The 18,246-nt window shown below is 37.2% G+C and overlaps 2 long non-coding RNA genes across 3 annotated transcripts in view; one reads left to right on the top strand and one right to left on the bottom strand.

The window, feature by feature from the left end:
- Nucleotides 1-18,246, bottom strand: part of LOC145978446 (uncharacterized) — a 430,067-nt gene that overhangs the window by 147,358 nt on the left and 264,463 nt on the right. Inside the window, exon 5 of one of the 2 annotated variants that reach the window (XR_014440692.1) lies at nt 12,827-12,866. The exons of the other annotated variant lie outside the window; for it this stretch is intronic. This is a non-coding gene — a long non-coding RNA (uncharacterized LOC145978446). The remainder of the gene's footprint in view (nt 1-12,826; nt 12,867-18,246) is intronic. 2 annotated transcript variants of the gene reach the window in all.
- Nucleotides 1-18,246, top strand: part of LOC145978448 (uncharacterized) — a 286,399-nt gene that overhangs the window by 136,093 nt on the left and 132,060 nt on the right. The gene's annotated exons all lie outside the window — the stretch shown is intronic.

The following is an 18,246-nucleotide window of genomic DNA, read 5'->3' as shown; positions in this document are numbered from 1 at the left end:
AGAGACTGTGTGTGTGTGCAAGGACACAGCCAGTATATTTTTTCGGGCTTCCCTAACTCAGATAAGACTTACTAGGAACAGTGTCAATATATTGCTAGAGACAGTGTGTGCAAAGGCATAGCCAGTATTAATTTTTTTTTTGGGCTTCCCTAATTTGGAAAAATCTTTACTAGGAACAGTGTCGAAACTTGGGTAGAGACTATGTGTGTGTGCAAGAGCACAGCCAATATATTTTTTTCGATCTTCCCTAACACAAATAAGTCTTACTAGGAACAGTGTCGAAAATTGGCTAGAGACTATGTGTGCAAAGGCATAGCCAATATATATTGTTGGGAGACGGGTCAGACATGAAAAAAATAAACAGAATAGCAGGCAGTGGTGTTTAAACCAGTCTTTCGGTCTTCAATCTCCGATAAAATAGAGGGGGAGGATTTGAAAACTATTACTGGGTGAAGGGGCAGTACTGAAATAACAGCTTGAAATGTACAGAGGAATGCACAAGTATTACTTGGCAAATTGTGCATGACTATTTTCATAAATTTTTCTCTTGCATCCCACGTGTTTTTAAGGAATAGATTTTTACTTATGATGCTGTAGAGGTTGTCAGTAGCTGTTTGGAATTTTGTTTCAATTCTTGAAGCTCTCAGCGAGTAAAACAAATGGGAATAAACATGGTGATGGACAATTTGCTTGATAATACTTAGGCACCCCTTTGTATACTCGCCTCATTTCTTTATACAGCGTTTTTGTCCTATGTGTATTTCGACCGATATTAACTATAAAAATGTTAACTGGAAAAGTGACTGTCGTGGTCTAATGGCGCGAGCGAAGATATTTGTTATTACAAACAAAATAATTCAACTTCACAATTCTATTTTGATGACTCATATGGTATTATTATTACAACTTCAGAAGAGTGTGTTTCTCTGCATTCATTTTATTTTATTGAAAATTATAGATAATCGAGTTTGGACTCCAATTAAAAAATAACCAGAAGACTTACATAAAAACGAGTTACATAAAAATTTAGCTTATTCAATTCTGCGTTAATCTATGGTAACCAAACTATTTTTTCTAGTTTTTCCAGTATGTCTTATATTCTATGTCGTCAGAGAACAACAAGAAGTGCCCTTTTTTTAGTTTCGAAAACGACCACTTTCTTTGAAATTCTACAAATAATAAACAAGTGGTCCTGTGGTGATGAAATTTTAATATGTTGCAGGTAAAAAGCTTTTAAACACAATTCTTCATTTTCTATTTTTAAAATCGGTCAAAAAGCCATTCTTATGAATTTTGTGGAACAATTTTTCTTAGTATTGAATAGTCCTACAAATACGCATTCTTGGACTTGTTTTGAAGCTCTTTGCAGCTATTGTTAAAAAGCATTCCTCACACTGCGAAACCGATTTTATACAGATACCCTCAATAATACTGAACACTTGTGAATGTTCATTCACTGATCAATTACGAAAATTCTGAGAGTTTATAATTTAATGAACAAAAACAACTCATTTGGATCATGCAAAATATAGATTTTGCTACACTCAGAGAACTAAATGCATCGTATCGATTGATGCGCCAGAATGCATCGTTTGATGCACTAAAGTGTGTTTTATGGTTTCTTCAAAGAATCAGATTCACATTTGATGCATTTTGGTGCATTTTTGTATGTCGTGAAAGAAACATTAAAGTGCATCATTTGATTCAAGTGAGGATTCCTTTCAGTCAAGATGCACTTCAATGCATTAGTTGATGCGTTTTGATACACCTTGATGCACCAGACGTTTAAGTGCATCATCCAAAAAGATGCAGGAAGGTGCATCAAGGAACATCAACTGATGCATTGTGAATCTGATTCTTTGAAGAAGCCATAAAACACACTTTACTGCATTAATCTATGCATTCTGGTGCATCAATCGATATGATGCATTTAGTTTTCTGTGTGTACCATTATACATTTATGAAAAGGCACTTTATGTAAAAATGAAAAAAACAGCGCAGATAACTCAATAGAACACAAGTAGGCTATAACACTCGAAATAAATACACAATAGAACTACATTTACCAGATTGAGGCCAGTTCCAAAAAGAAGCAGAACATATAGCAGTCGAATCTTCCAAATGATATAAAAAGCACACACAGAAACTCGAAATGGTGCATCAGTTGTCACAGTTAAACGTGTTATCTTTGTTTCTTTGAAATAATTGTGTCTGATCTGTTCAACTGGTGCATTTTAGTGCATTATACCGAACAGCAGCTGATAGAAAGAACCTCTTCGATGCATTCCTGCATATATTTTGATGCCAGTTTATGCATTTTTATCAAATCAAAACAGTTCGCATATCTGCGTCAGTTGACACGTTTTCGGTTCTCTGTGCAGAAAATTATACAAGATTCAAAATGAAAATTGAACAAGTTTATTAATAAATGAATAATATTGTAGTGTAAATGAGTATTTACTGTAGATTCTAAATTATAGACATTTTAAAATTATAGTCTTTTAGTGAAAAATGAATGAAAATACAGTAAAACTTCGTTAATCCGGACCCCGATAAACCGGACTTCGCTTAATCCGGGCAGGCAAAAGGGGGAAAAAAGGCAGAATGCAAGGTTTTAAATGTGGCTAGAAGTCAATAATCGCATTCGTCATATTGCTCCGTAGCGGACTCCCCTTGCTTTAAGCCAACACACACATTTTTGAAGTCGAACAACATTCAGGAACAAGTTTGTAAAAAAACACAGCCCCTATACTGTACTGTATAGTGTATTCTAGGCCTATTCCCTTTAAATACACCATAATAAACGTGTGTTTTTTGCTATAAACGGAGTTTTAATGCACTTTCTTTTTAGGCTATTTCAGTTAATCCGGTCAACTTAGTCAGGATTAACGAGGTTTTACTGTAGATAAACATAGACATGAATGAAAGGTTGTCTTCTTCAGCTAATTTTCCGTTTGATGAATTGAAAAAAAATTACCAATTCCACATGTCAGCACGGCCATTTCAAAGAACTAAAGATTAGGCACTTCACTGTGTCGTTAGGTTTGCTTTGATACATTTAGAGTTCAGCGTGAAACTAAAGACGTTCTTACAAGTGTGTAAAACCGCTGAAATTGCTGCTATGGTACCTTTAAGAGCGACTTTATCCTTTCGTCGTGCTTCGGGATAGAAGGAAGAAAAAATAAAACCAAAAGGGGAAGAGAAAAGAAGCCCCTGAATGATACGAAACGAGCAAAGCGCCCTCTCTACTGCGGGCTGGGTACGAGAGGCATTCCATAGACTACGACCTCGTTCTAGACCCCTTCGCAGCAGTCATGTGCCATGATAACACGGGCTCTAGTGCTCCGTAACGTCTGTGGAAATTATCAACAGAGCACAAATCAACACGGCCAGAGAGGAAGGAAGAAGCTGGTTTTCAGGTATTCAGGCACCGCGTTTAAACGTGCTAATATTCCGACATCTGAACTCTGAGATGCACTTGTGGTATATTGCGTTGAGCTAAATTGACAAATATATTTTTCATCCCTGTCACGGAACTTGAGAGTAAAACAAATATAAATAATAATTGAATCTTTGTACATGTACAAAAGTGAAAGTAAATATACTTCACACAAATAAATTGTTTATCCATAATTGATTACATTAACATGTCAAAACTTACAGGATAGATGGGGTATTTTTATAAATCGTGAAAATAAAGATTCTAACAAAAATGGGGAAATTCGATATTACAACGAAAGTACACTTTTATTCAAGATTAATTTTGAAAAATTAAAAATCTTAAATAAAAGTAACACGTTCTTTTCTTTGAAATATGTATTGCATGTAACCGAAAAAGCTTAAAGATCATTGTTTAATATTTAAAATCATTTTCCAAAGATCAAAAGCATTTTATGTAGGAAGGAAAATTTTAGATTTTTATGAAGGAAAATTATTTTGGACCGAAGTCATAAAATAAATAATTCGGTATATATTTCTGTATCATTGTAGTCGCGGCAAAGTAGTACGCAATTAATATTTTTATTCAGAGTACTTCCTGCGTAATATATTTCAGGAAGTATTGCAGTTGAAAAAGAACATTTGTATCACGAAAGTATTTGCATTATGATTATGAAGCATCATGATAATTCTAAAATTAAACAATGTGATAGCTAACTATATTGTTTGTTCGATAGTCTTGTTCAGGGTTATTTCAAACGCTTGTAGAAAATGGACAATCACTGTTGAAAACTATGAGTGCTCCCTTATATCTCTGCTTATGACAGAAATGACGTCATAAAATTTTTAGAAGGTGCTCCAGGGGGATCATGATGGCAGAAGGAAGGTGTACAAAAATGTTGAAAAGTTCGTAAATTAATACAGAATATTTTATGTAGTAATAATAAAGCTACTATATTTATCGAGTCAAAATATTTTTCTAAAAACATCCGCCCATCTGGGGGCCGTGGTCCCCATTTTAAGATCGCCACTGGGCTGTAGATATAGAACCAAAACTTTGGGAGGAAATGTTAGATAATTAAAAAAAAAATGAGGTGATCGTGTCAATTGATGCTTTTCGGTGCATCACGATTCGGAACAGCAGGAGCTAAAAATAAATTTGCTGCATATCCTGTATGTATTTTGATGCATAAAAATGCATCATTAGCAGTTTAAACACTTTAATATGTTGCTGGAGTCAACATATTTGTGTGTCAATTGACACATTTTGGGTTCTGCGTGTATAGTTTTCTCAACGTAATATTCTTATTTTAAATTTCCATCAAATTCAAAAACGAATTTCTATGTCTCCCCACATCCCCTTTGTTGGGAGTGACCCAAAGTATAATTTTATAGGCTCACTGTGATAGTATTGGCTGCTAAGACTTCTTCACATTCTCATTATATCTACGTCCCTTCCTCTCTACTATAAGCAACCAAATGGCTTATTGGCGTTTTATGAAAATTTCTCATATCTGCTTTTGGGGTGGATAGAACGCCCCCTCACCCACCAGTGACGACGACCTTGTCACGATTACGCTCCCATGCACGGGGTTTGCAACAAATTCCTGTTTACAATGCATTTCCAGTGCATTAAGCAACAACACAGGCGAATTTGACTATCTAAAAGATAACATGACGTACACAAGCCACCCGCCATGTTTACATTAAACAGACCCAACAACGCGCGACTAATTCTTCTTTTGTTTCACGAAAACTTCCTTCTCTTCTATACAGCGCGATGTTTCCGTGTTCCTTGTCGTGTTCTACACTTCCAACTGTCTTTTTCCGGTAGCTCGATGCTTGTGAATTCTCGCCGGAGGAGTTCTAATGTAGTGTTCAGAGCGAGTTTTACATGTGAGCGAGTGATTGTCGAGCAAACGAGGCATTAGGCAATTAGCAAGGTTCGCTGACAAGACAGTTTGCATAATTTGAAGACATTATCATGCTCTGTTTTGAAGGAGGGGAGGAAGGGAATTGTGACAGATATCATTCCACTACTCCTTATCTAAACGGAAAAACAGCGCCATCTATCGTAGACCGCTCCAATGATGTTTTCACACCGATTATACAACCAAATCCAAATTGTATTTACCAGGGGATATTGGGGAGTAGAGTCCCTAATTTTGATTTGGTAATAAAATCACCAATTAACGCATGAAAAGTTTGCTTGAAGTCCACTTTACGGCCAATCAAATCGGTTCTGGACCTACAACACTAACTGGAATTATAACAACTTAAGAAAAAGCAGTTTGGGGCAGTTCTAAATAAATGGTTCGAATTTTGTCTGTGTGTCATTAGCATATTTAAATATTTCTTTGATTGCATGGGCGTCTCCAGAAAATATTGTAAAGAGCATTTGATGTTAAATTTAATATAATAATAATGTTCTTGGATACACGTCTACACCACATGAGTGAAAATCGGTCACTTTTTCTCTATTTTTCATATTTCTTATCGTTAATATCCTGAAATGCATAGTATATCTATTCTATTATGTTTATGTTGTGTGACCTATCGCATAATCTAACACAGTTCTTTTTTTTTTTCCTTCTTTGGTTATTCTGATCGAATACTAACTGGAGATTATTTCTGTTATGAACAATAAAAATAACAAGCTTTCTGAATTTTTATAACTTGAAATGAACAATGCCAATTTCCAAGGGGGGACTGGAACCATGCTTCCAATTGCAACTTTAACCAGTGTATAAGTGCACAGTGGGACAATTTACACATTCCGTATTGTCTAATGCACTTAATGTGCACCGAATGTACTTGATGCCATTTGATTTTTTGGCTTGTGTGTAAATCAACTCCTTTCACCAAGCACAGCCAAGATATTCAGGGAGAGCATCATTTGGTTGTCGACCCACTTGAAGAAATATGCTACATACCTCGTAACTCCTCACTCTCATACCAATTACAGACTCCTATGATGCAGAGGATCGAGAAAAAGAAAAGAAATTTTACATCCCATCCCATTAAACAGCTCCATTTGTTACTGTGGCGGGCTCTGGAAAGCCATTATGTTAATCGACCCGAGGGGGGAAATGGAATCAGAGAGGATGGGGGGAAGCGATTGTAACGTTAGGTTTGTTTCGCTCAGCCACCGCCAGGGGCGCAGCGAGAGAGGGATTTTTCGGCCGGCATCCATCTTGTAGGGGAAGAGGAATCCATTATTGATGATTTTTCTGCCGTAGCAGGTGGTATGGATTCCCGAACCGAAAAGGATGCGGGCGGCCTTGATAGAGAGCCTGAATGCGATTGGTTGTTCTGGCTAATACATCATTCCACCGAACTGGTAATCAATTTACCTCCAGGTTCCCCATTGGCCTGGCCCGTTCCTCCCCCATTAAAGATTTTCTTCTACTCTCTTTCTCTCTCTTTCGCCCCGGGGAAGGAGGAAGGAAAAGAAAGAAGAAAGTGCTCTTAGAGTAATTTGGTAAATGGTTTTCTCCCGCGTTCTGCTGCTAATGTCCCCCGATCACGAGGAGATACAAAACTACTGCAGAGTTTCATTTCTTTAAGATGCCAGCTTTGCCACCGAAAAAGCACATACACGCTTCATCTCAAACTCTCTTTGCAGTAAAACCCCGTACGAAAACAGAGGAAAACATCCCTCCCATATAATTCCATACATACACAGGAAACCCAAAAGTAGATTATGGTTGTAAGTAAGCGGATCTAGAATATTTTTCGTAACACTGGAAACATAATGTGTACATTTTCCTCCATGCCAGCACAGCCTCATGTTTGTGCGCGCAATGTAATATTCGCGTCAGGACAATAACAAGGCCTTGTTTTATGGCCAATTTGTACACCAAACCCGAAACGTGTCAATTGACACATATACCTGTATGTTGACTCCAGTAACACATTAACGTGCATAAACTGCAAATGATGCACTATTTGGGTGTGTCAAAATACACACAGAAATGCATAAAAGAGCACTTTTATCAGCTGGTGCACTAAAATGCATCAATTGGGAAGATAAGATGACAAAATTTTACTTTTAATGCATCAACTTACAGCTACATGCGTAATTTTGTTATATTTGAAATAATCTTGTCTGATCTTCTCAATCGATGCATTTTACCTGTTAATGCATTTCTGTGTGTTTTGATGCTTTTTAGGGGTGTAAGGGATGAACTTTCACGTAGTTTACCTAATTGTCAACTTCACTTCCACGTAGTATACCCTGGATTGCATTTTGCATACGAACGAGACTATGGCCAGCATGGACGTCCGCAGGAATTTTTTCCAGGGAGGGGCAAGGAAGGTATTTTTTCCAGGGGGGGCAAACAAGGCACATTTTCTCCAAAAATAGTGTTGTTCCCTAAAAAAACATTGCTTAAATTTGAATTTATGATGTTCTTGCAATAATTAACACATATTATTGTGGCTAAAATGAAATTATATGTGTGAAATACATAATGTTTGGTTGACTTTCATTTTCCAGGGGGGCCACGGCACCCCCTTGTCCCCTTCCGTGTCCTGTGTCTTGTCCTTATGTCTGCTGAGTGCCTCTTTACAGCCTCAGCTTTTAACCAGTCAGAATATTTTAATATTTTAGTTACAGCACGACATTACAGTAACGTTTGTTTTAGTTCTGTTAAACTAAGTCAGAATATTTTAGTCTTCCAACGTTACAGGTATGCAGTATGTACACAGAGAAAACTAAATGCATCGCATATATTGATTCACTAGGGTGTGCTTTATGTTATTTGCCAAGAATCAGGTGTAGAGTGTGATGCATTTTTGTGTATTGTCTTGAAAAGGTAATGTCAAGTGATGCAAGTGTAATCTGCACTATAATGCATAAATTCATACTTTTTTATGCATCTCCTGCATATTTCTCGATAATGCTCTTAAACAATTACTGAGAGCCACAGAATTTATGCATTTTTTGTTTCAAGTGATGCATTTACTTTTCTGTGTGTGTATTTTTTTCCCTGAAGAGTATAATTCCACACACTATACTCGAGACTATAAAAAATTACTGTGCTTGAATAAAGCTTGTTTCATGAATTCAAAATACAAGCGGTATTCCACAATGCCTGATCTTCACGTAGCACCCTAAATGTGTCAATTGAAGCGAATAGATTGACTTCACTAACAGATTAAGAACTGCGTGCATCAAAGTACACAGAGAAATGCATCAAAGAGTACTTTCATCAGCTGCTGTTGCGTATGATGCTTTAAAAATGCATCAATTAAACAGATCAGACACAATCATTTCAGACAAATCAAAATTGCACTTTTGTGTCAAATGATGCACCTTAAGTGCATAAACCTTGATTTGATGCATTTCGAGTTGTGTATGCATTATTTTGCATAAACAAGACAACAAATACAGTAAATTTAATAGTGGCTTCGGTTTTTAAGGGTAAGTGAACTTACTCTTTAAAAATTGCTGCGTTGATGTATGCCAAATATTGCCGAGAAGTTGGGAAGATTTTTCCCCCCTGATATATAGAAATATAAAACTATTTTCTGAAAGAGAGAGTAAACACCGTACCAGCTAACTGTAGACCAGGCGAACGAGAACAAGTCTCTGCGCAAATAGTAACGCGAGACGGCTCCACCAATGAACAGTGAGAGAAACGGGATTGTGTAATGGGCGACGGGAGTTACCCGCTTTCCTTGCTTCACCCTGTCAGCGTTGCAAACTTTTGAAAAGTATAATACCGAACGCACATGGCAAACGGACCGTATTTTTGTATCCAGGTCCGTAAGATTGGTTTAAGAATTTCTTAAGGAAATATTAGGGATAAAACTGCAAGAGCAAATTTTGACAAGCCGTGCATTTAGCGTACGGACTAAGGTCTGGACCGGACCGTACGGTTGGCAACGCTGCGCTTTCACCACTCAATTTCCCTCTCCTCCTCTGCCGCCATGCGCGGCCCTGCTCTACAGTTAGGTGGGACAGGGTATAGTTTAGAGTAAACCAGATATTTGTAAAGCTTTTTCTGTCCAGAAAACTAATAATGCATAAATACGTAGGCCTAATGATGCATGTATTTTGCAAGATGATACTGACGTGCCTATTTCAATAGTTTTTAACTTTCAGCGCCATCTGCGCAGTTCTTTGTGTCTAGAAATCCTGGCTCCACGTATCAGTAAGGATATGTCCCGTCAATATATTCGTTGTGTAGTTTTTTAACACACTAGTCTTTGACAAAAGAGAGCCAGCCAACTTATGGCTGGGAAAAAATACACATACGCATGAAGATCCCATATTCTTATTATAAAAAATTCAATATATTTTCCTATTAAGAGTTTAGTATTATTAAATAGAGTTTTAATATTTACATGTAATACAAAACAGAAGAGTTAGATTTATATCTGGGAAGAAATATGCAATTCTGATATATAATTATTATTTTTGTAGTGAGAGACATCTATTGTCAGTTTTTTAACTTGCAGGTCTTTTGCAACATGCTGTAAATTGCGTTTAATATGGTTTCCTGTAAGCTAATGTGATCTAACCAAACATTTGTTTGGTATTTAGCGGAATTATTTTACGCCACGATTGGCGTTCAAACAACACAACTAAGGAGCTCCCCCCCCCCCCCCCAACAAACTGTGGGATTTGAAATTCTGGTTATTTTTAACGAACATGTACCAGTACTTAATACTTATGACAAGGGTTGGCGAAACCCGGATAATATTTTACCGGAATATCGGATCATTTTCTATCTGGATTTCAAATATCCGGATATCGGATATTCTGATATTTGAATTGTCCGGATTATCCGTTTTAGGGACTATCCATATATTCATTTATTTATGTTCGTATTTCACTGTACGGATTTTATACAACTCCATCAAATCTGCATTATCCGGATATCAGAATTAGAACTTGCATTTTCCTTTTATTATTATTATTATTTTAGAAATCATAAAATTGAAATTAAGTGAAAATACCTTGGCGCTGTTGACAAATTCAGACTTGAGTCCACTTTTTAATACAAACTGGATTCGCCTGTTTTTTTCCATAAACATCTGCCATTTTAGTGAGGACTAAAAGTGGTAAACGTTGTAAGTGCCAAAAGCGAAAGAGTTGGGAAATCTCATTGTTCAGCACATCAGCCCGTAAGAACGTTCACACTAGTGACCTCTTTACACGCATTTCGAACTACTTAGAGGGCTACAAGCCACTTTTCACGTTTACCACATTATAAAGCATGGCACATTTCACAGTTTAACGTGGAAAACTGTGTTTGAATTATTGTGGCACTTACAGCGTTTACCAATATTAGTCGTCAATTCTATTATCCTTTTGTCCATTTTCACGATGCATAGATATCAAACAAGGGACCACTTAATCACCATCATGGCGGCTATGATGCATGTTTTTACGCGTCAAAGGCTTTTGTATGAAAGAATAAGTAAATAAAAACAATGGTTTGTGAATTACAGGATCGTGTTGAGAAGTGGTAAATTATTGGTCTTTTTTGTGCTAAAAAAACAACTGGGTGTATGCAAGGGTTTGATATTTCCAAGAGAACGAATCAAGTAATAATACTCCCATAAGCGCAATGCATTTCTCCTTGCCTCCTACGGCCATCCTGGCAGTGTTGCCAAACCCGATGCGCATAAAAGAGCTAAATTTCACCTTAATGGAGTTAAAACTGACTTTCAAGGAGCTAGATTTACGAAGGCTAGATAAAGTGCCTCCTAGCGTAATGTTAGTTGTCAAAGGGGTGGGGGCACCGTTAACTCTAAATTGATGACAATTTATTTTTAGTTTTCACCATCTAGAACCGACAGCATCACGGCTCAATAATCCACCGATGGTCGTATGAAATCGAAAATAAAGGATTCGCTGATAACAATATTATGTCAATTTCACGTCAACACGGCGCTATAAAAAAAGTAGCTAGATAAGAGGGGGTGGGGCGACGCAGCCAATATGACAATATCACGCCACGTGGAAAGTGTGTATAATCATGGTAAAACTTGCTATATGTTGGCCGGAACCGTGTACGAAAGAGCCAGATCTGGCTCCAACAGAGCTAAGTTTGCAACATTGCCACGGAAGGAAGAGCCCCGTGGAAACTGTTCCGCATAGTGTGTAGAATTCGAGATTTCCACCGCGTACGTAAATTTTGAAATTTCCAGTCCCGAACGACGGGTTTGTAAAAATTTCCTTTCCCCAATCCCGTTCTGACCAAAAATGTTCGTCCTGCACACCCCTAAATAGTTATAGCAGTCAAAGATGATTCCAATGGCTGTAATTGTTCTTTCCTTACGTTGTTCGACATGGCAGTAATTGCTGTAACTTACAGTCTGCAAGTCACAGAAAAGAGTATTATTTGTAATAAAATATCACCACTGGAATTACATTGTTTTTTCCTCAGATATCTCGGGGACGGGGGCAAGCGCCCCCCATTTCGGGCACCTATGATGTCCACGCATATGCAATCTAAAAACAAAACTGAGTACAGGATGATATGAGCAGCGTGATCGAAAAACGAACGCACAAGTAAGATTACAATGCGAAATATTTGGCGGCCCATCCCCCCGCTGTTAATACATGCTACGCATAAACTGGATGCGTACTGGACCTAGTCTTGTGACGTTCAGAATTGCAGGGTTCGTTTGTCAGGGAGGCGGTAAACGGGGAGGATGGGGGGGGGATTTGTAACGTTCCCAGTCGATTCCGCGTAATGTAATTTGCGCGCGTTACATGCCTTCGACCGATAGAACTGAGAAATGTTGTTACGGCCGTCGCGCCATGACAGCGCGCAAGTTTACGTACCGTTAACTACCATTCGCCATGCCAAGCGGTATTAACACCTGAATTATAGATTGTGGTAACTGCCCCATTCTACCGCTCCCGCGCAATGAGCATTACTTCCCCTCCCCTTCCCCTCCGCTGAATTTGCGCGCTCCAATGAGAGAAATAGGTACGGCACATACGTCACAGCGAGGAAACAAAACAACATCGGATTCCGAAGCTTTAATTCCCAAACCTGCCCCATTCTACGGTCTGGCGATGCGGTGCATGTTCCGCTTCATAAATTAACAGAATATACAGCGCCACGCCGGGCAGAAGCCGTTAGAATGTGTGGAAATATGTTTAAACTCAATAACGCTTGGTGCGTTTATCAGAGAGAACATTGTTTTGTGCAAGCTTGGGTTGCACAGTATTATTAATAATTCGATGCGGTTCTGCAGCTTCTCATTTGAATGTGTGTAGGGCAGGATACTATGTAAATTTCCCTGCCATTCGTACCCTTATACATAAAAGTAATTAAAGCGGCAGTAGTAGTATATAATTGCCTGTGTGTGTGTGTATGTACACATAATACACTAGATTATATACTGAAAAAATATTACTTACTGCCATGCCTTCTACTGTACCGCACTGGAACACTGAAGATCTGTACAAAGAAAAACAGCATAAATTAGAATAAGTATTCAATGTACAGGGTGTTCAAAAAACTTGCAACCCTTTTGAACCGGTTGGGCCCTACTCAGAACCTTCTGGAGCCCGTTCAAAGCAACGGATTACGCTGAAACTTGATAGAAACGAGCTAAAAAAAAAAAAAACACGAACATGCTGTACGAACATGTTATTCAAATTACTGGTTGTTCTTTCTTCAGCGCCACATTTCCACCTGGTGGTGAAAATCTAAACGTTTTCTTTTTCCACAAGCATTCGCTTCCCCATGGTCTCCATAGCCTCGAATGGGCTCTGAGTAAGGCAACTTTAATTGTGGCCACCCTGTATGAATGAAAAATACAATAACGGCGCCAGAAAAAAATAGTTGGGAGGGACGAGGGAATATTTCCCCGGCGGTAGTCACTACTAAATACCATTCCAAAAAACACATCCTTGGGTGAAAGGAGCATTTATTTATTTATTTATTTATACTTTGTTGTTTGTTCCCTTTGGTCTCCTTTTGGCGTCGTCACCGAAAAATATCTCGATACACGAGATTTTGCAAAAAAGGGTAAATACGTTTCGCGTATCTATTTTGTTTGTTGGAACCTATTTTACGTTTATGCTCCTAAATCAAGCCTTTTTTTTAGGTTTTTCATATACTTTTAAAGGTTTTGCACGATGTTTATGTCACACAGAGGGTTTTGCTTTCTTTGGTCATGAAAACATTCAATGACCACTCGCTGTCGATTTCCCTTCCTCCAAGTCCATAGTGATTTTTCAAAGTTCTAAACAAAGTAAAATGTCTGGTGCCACTGTTACCTGTACAGCTCAAAGTGCAAACTTCTGATCTGTGTGGTCTTGCTTACTTTCACGTCACTTCGGTGCTTTGTGGCATTCACGTCTTGCAAACTAACATTTCAGCATTGAAGTTTGCACCACTGACTATGTTCTTGTTGAAAGATTATTTTCATCATATAAGATGATCCTCGCAGACAAAATTGCAGTGTTGACTGTGTATAACCAGTGATGTGCCGTAGACTATAAGTTTACGTCTACATGCGTTGTCTAAACGTAATCTACGCGTAGATTACATTGGGTTGTAGTTTACATAGACTACGTAGACAATCTAAAGTGCATTAAAATTAATTTTCAAGGGTTTCATGAAAGGAAAGTGACATTTTCAACTATATTGGTTTCTAAGGAAATAAAAAGAATCCTATTTACAACAAATTTCTCTTCTCTTCTATTATCAACTATGGAAGAAGATAAATAGTATGCAAAAAACAACAACAGATGGCAGCCGTGAGGCAAGAGTGAGCTTTTCCCCATAAAACACTAGAATATTTCTTATATTATAATATTTATGAAACTTTTCATAAAGATATTAGAATAGAATGCTTTATTGTTGTTAAGCAACCTGAAGTTGCAATAGACAGCGTCATACATGTGCTTTTCTTAGATCACGATTTTATTTTGAAATTACACCAAGATTTATTTACTATTCAGTAGTTAAAACAAACAAGTCATTACATTCCAGAGTAAAACAAAATGATACTCACTGCTTCTTTTCTTCTGTGGTTGGTTCTTCTTTTTAATACTGCAAATTTCTTTTCTATAGTCACACAAAAACATACAGACACAATGGTCGTTGAGCACGCACAGACTGTTTCACGGACTAAATTGTCTGTCCCGGTTACTCCCGCAATTTGAATTTATTCTTAATTCCTCATCGTCCCGATTCCGTAAGGCGAAGTAAGTGGCGTTACATAATAATGATGATGACAAGTTTCCAGCAACAACCAGCCCCCCGAAGTTAACGATCTGTTTTGGTGTGCTTTAAAGATGAATATTTCGATTTAAGAAAATCTATTAATTTCCTCGGAACATTCAACTTGCTCCTTCTTCAATTTTAATGAGATTTATCCAATTATCAAATTGGTACATTAAACAAAAAAGTATTGATAGTTTCATGATGCAATGCGATATCCATGTGTTCCAGGAAAAAAATAGTTATATTTTACTTACTTACTTACTTCCTCTAGTCCCCTTCTGCCATCATAGCGTAGGGTTGGTTGCCTCGATCCATCTCTTCCATTCTTGTCTGTTTCTCATCATTCTCTTCATCATATTTATTGTATTATTCCTTTCTCTTCCAATCTTTTCCATTCTGTCTTCAAACATTATCCTTGGTCTTCCTTTACCTCTCCTACCTTGCACCTTTACTTCTAGAATTTGTTTTACCTTTTTGTCTTCATTCATTCTGAATACATGTCCCCACCACTTTAGCTGTCTCTTTTCAATTATTTTCTCTAGCGACTCCTGTTCCACTTCTCTTCTTATTCTTTCATTCCTCACTTTATCTCTCCTAGTCTTATTAACAGCTCTTCTCAGGTATTTCATTTCACTGGCCTGAATTTTACTCAGATGTTTATCTTGAAGTGGTAAACTTTCCATTCCATATGTTAATGTAGGGACCAATACTGATTTGTATAGCTGCATTTTTGTCTTTACTGCCACTTCTTTCTTTCCCATTATTGTTTTACTGAACTGATAATATACTGTATTTGCTTTTCTTTTCCTATTTAGGATTTCTTCATCACACCTACCATCACTTGTTATGATGGTTCCTAAATATTCATATTCACCTACTTCTTCCAAGTTCTCGTTTCCATATCTAATTGCTATTTCATGATCTTTTTCTCCTTTTGCCACCTGCATAACTTTACTTTTCTTAATATTAATCTTCATCCCTTTTCTCGCAAGTTCTTCTCCTCATTCTATTACGCTCCTCTGTAAATTCTCTTCACTACTAGCAATTAACACTATATCATCAGCATATAGTAGTACTTGCAGTTATACTACTCTCATATTCCAATATCCTATTTGTACTCTTGGGATTCTTCTTTTATCCATTACATTAATGAAAAGTAAAGGACTGAGACTATCTCCCTGTTTAATTCCTTTTTCTATTTGAAATTCCTTAGACTCGTTTCCTTCTATTCTTACTATTCCTTTTACGTCCTTATATACACTTCTTATTGCTTTAATAAGTTCCTTAGGTACTTCCTTACTTTCTAATGCCTCCCATAGATATTTTCTAGGTACCGAGTCAAATGCCGCTTTCAAGTCTAGAAATGCTAAGTATATTCTTTTATTTTTGTCCAGCATTTTCCCCATCATTGTTCTTAATATAAAAATGTGATCTTGAGTCTGTCTCCCAGGTCTAAATCATTTTAGACCTGGGAGTTATATTTTGTTATTGTTTAATGTTGCTTGCTTTCAAGTGTGTTACTGCTTTATATAATGAAATTGATTTATGTTCATAAGATATTCATTTGTCAAAAAAGTATAAAATAACAATCGATATGACCAACAACACAAAATGAAATCATGTGCTACAAAAGTGTACAAGAAGTGTACAGACTTACTTTAAACAAAAGTGTACAGAAAGCGTTGAAGAAGTGCACACAACTTTGAATGTGTCCCCAAAGTGTGCAACAAGTGTACAAAATTTCGTCATTTCGGGTCGCACACATCTAGAACACTTTAAGTACACTTTTGCAACACCTTCAGTACACATCTTGTGCATATTATATGCAAGAAAGTGTACCAAAAGTGTACAAGAAGTGTATTTTTTTTTTACAGTGTAGGTTTCTTCCTAGGTGAGAAATTCTTCGAATTTAGAAGAAAGAGTATGACAATTTCTCCTCACACATCAGCAACTGATACGCAGTATAATTTTATTTCAATTCCACGGCGCCCTTTGCTAAGTTACCACCTTTCGCCATGTTGTTTACATAGACTACGTAATTTAAGTGTATAAAATTGTCTACGTGTAGAATGTAGACTATCGTTGTTTACGCGTAGACGCACATCACTGTGTATAACATGAAAAACGATTGTTGCCTAACTATAAGGCGAAGAGTGGATTTTAGTAGAGAATTTCCAATGGTAAGTTCTGCCATCGCCGTAGGGTTAGGCAACACACATAACGTTATGCAAGAAAGTGCGTATTTCAGGATACAGTTGTCCCATTTTCATTGACGGCGACTATACTTAATCAGTATTTTTTTAGGAATTTTGAACTATTTTAAGTTTCTTTTAACCTACTTCAGGATTTTTCGAAGCCTAACAAGATATTTACGACCTATTTTAGTATTTTTAGAGCCTATTTTAGTATTTTTAGAGCCCATTTTAGTATTTTAGAGCCTATTTTAGGAATTTTAGAACCTAGAAGTCCGAGGTTTCTTATTTCTTGTTGAATTTCACCGTAAGGAAGACATCAACACAGAACACAAACTATGTCAATTAACAAAGATATGTATATTTTTGACCCCAGTAACACTTAAAATGCATAAACTAGCAATGATGAACTTTTAATACATCTAAATATGCACTGAAATGCATCTGCTGTTCCGTGTGATGCACTAAAATGCATCAATTGTTGCACCAATTTGATGCATTTCGAGTTCTGTGCGCAAATTTCATATCAATAGCCTGAATCTCCTCGTACAAAAATTTCTTGCCGACTCCCATGGAACGCACGCTGCTATTTCAGTGCCAATATTCAGTATACATAAATCCCCACCATAGTCTTCGGCCTTCCTTGGCTAAAGCACTTTCCCCAAGAACTTTTCCACCCCTCTTGACGTTACAAATACTCCCCCTTCCTGCTCAAAACGACGAAACCGAGGATTAAGTCGAATGAGCCCCAAGTTTTCTCCCCCCGCAAAATCGCAAGCTGCGGGATTTTCTGGAATTAAATCCCACAGGGCTGTAAACGATGATTTTAAGGTTATAAGCACATCGTGAATTTCCATTGCTAATCCCTTTATGATACCTCCTAAGCCAAAGACACTGAACTTTTTTTTTGTAATGAATAACCCAATAATGCCAGGAAGGCATTTTCGATGGCGATATTACGAAAAATATGTATCTGTTTTGCATTGTTTATCGCCAGAATGTGGTCGTATTAAGCGATAAATTGTTTAAATAATCCATTTCAATAGGATTTACTTATGTTGGTTGTGCTGCAATAAAGTTTGTTAAAAAGTGGGAGAAATACTGTATTACTTAAGGGGCAATTAATAGACTGTTGCACTGATATAAGCTTTTTCGTTAAGGCGAAGAGGGACAATTACGCACCAGGCATGCATTTATTCCAATATCGTCGGAATGAGCAATGCTACTAAAGAGATCTCCGCCAGAAATGAAGAGTATGAATTTCTCCCCATGTGGCAAGTGGAAGCGGTTTCCTAAGTTGATTATTAAGCCTTATACGATTTTTGAAAAATGTGATGAATTAGTATTTACAGAATCCCATGTATTCCTTATGGGACATCAACTTCAACTTCAAGTTACGGCTCATCAAATGG

This window comes from Lepisma saccharinum, chromosome 24 (genome assembly GCF_977018435.1).
Source record: "Lepisma saccharinum chromosome 24, izLepSacc3.1, whole genome shotgun sequence".
Classification (NCBI taxonomy): Eukaryota; Metazoa; Arthropoda; class Insecta; order Zygentoma; family Lepismatidae; genus Lepisma; species Lepisma saccharinum.
This window is presented reverse-complemented; position numbering and strand designations above follow the sequence as displayed.